Here is a 1,771-nt window from a genome sequence, read left to right as displayed (position 1 = left end):
AGAACTTTAGAAATGAACTACTGCAAGTGTCGATGCTCGCAGTTTTTTATGTCAAACACCGGTTCCCTTGGAAGTAGAATTGGTCTCCTTCTTTTATGAGTGAAAGGGTGTGCCAAAATTATTGAAGGTAAACCAGAGGTACATCCACTGTAGCTGATAAAGCATATGCGATAGGATGTCCTCGTAAAATGGCAGGGATGATAGGGTATTCGGACGGCATGTTGAAGTTAAAGTGATGGTTGTTGGGTTTTATGTCTTGGTAAATAATTCATGAAAAAGGGTTTCATCTGGGATCTGATTATTTACTGACTGGGAAATACTTTCAGATCTGATTGAGGGGATTCGGTTTTTCTCATCAGACCTATGTGGGTTAAGGATGTTTTTCGCAAACATTGTTCCTGTAAAAAAGAAAAATATTATATCCACAAACGAAAATATTTTTCACAAAATTTTAAACAAGACACAAAGACCTAACACTATGTTTTGTCAAAAATTACGTAAAATGCTTCAAAGTCTAAGAAAAAATCGATTCGACTTTTTTGCTCAACAAAACAAACACAAAACAATCAAAATATAAGAAAAGACACTCTAAAAATAAAATCAAACAAAAGAAAAAAAATTAAACATAAAAAAGTTTAACTAAGAAAAATAAATTAACAGTAAAAAAAATTGAACACCTAATTTTTTTTTTAAATACTAACTAAAAAAATTAAAAGTAAAAAAAATATTATATAAAAAAAATCTTAAGAAAAGAAATTTAAAAAAAAAATTGAACTAAGTAAAAAAAAATCTAAAACCTATCCTCCGGATATCACATCCGGACACCTTTCCGATGACAAAGTCCGATGACCATCCAGTCAACACACGACAAATCTAAACATTCGAAACTTCACCCCGGTCAACAATAATCAGAAACCTAATCCTAATCCGGTTAAGATGAAGATCTAAGTTCAACACAATTCTTAATTTAAAAGATGATGTTCTTTATAGTCCATTATTGATTTACGATTTCTTAAGGATTAGATTCATTTAATAAGAAGATTTATGTTCGATTAAGTCCAAAACAGAATCCACAAACCTTAAGAGTTCAAAAACAAAGTCCAAAAGATATGGATATGATCAAGGATATGAGTAGAAAAGAGTCTTGAAGAAAGTCGATGAACATCCGGAGATGATGAAGATGAGAGAACTTTGAGCGTATATGAGTGAAACACTAAAGAGTGAAAGTGAATTCGGACAAACCCTTATATAGGTAGAGTAAAGACCCTTCACTTTCCTATCCGGACAATGTGTTTTCCGGATACACCCCTCATCGGACAAACTTCATCCAGATTGAAATATCATCGGACAATGACTTGTCCGAATACAACATAAGGAACAAACTCTTCACACTCAAAGAATAGACTCAATACGATTGAAGCTTTGAACGGTTTAGCTCATCTCCGAACAACCCTGTGAACGGATAACACATCAAAAATACTCTAAGCTCAAACTCAAGGAACTAACAATACGCAAGAAGCCTAGTCTGGATAGCCATGACTCCGGAAAAACCATTGACTGGATATGCAAGTCAATAGAACAACTCAAAATCCCATCTAACTTCATCCGGATGTGAGTTTACCGGATAGCCATTTGTCCGGATAGACTCTTATCGGTCATATCTTTATCCGGATATGACTCTCACCGGACAATACTTCATCTGGATAGAGTCCTTATCGGACAATGCTTTCTTCGGATATAGTCTTGATCGGACAAACACTTATCCTAAAAA

This window comes from Cynara cardunculus, unplaced genomic scaffold (genome assembly GCF_001531365.2).
Source record: "Cynara cardunculus var. scolymus isolate 2C unplaced genomic scaffold, CcrdV1 Un_Scaffold_3312, whole genome shotgun sequence".
NCBI classification, from domain to species: Eukaryota; Viridiplantae; Streptophyta; class Magnoliopsida; order Asterales; family Asteraceae; genus Cynara; species Cynara cardunculus.
This window is presented reverse-complemented; position numbering follows the sequence as displayed.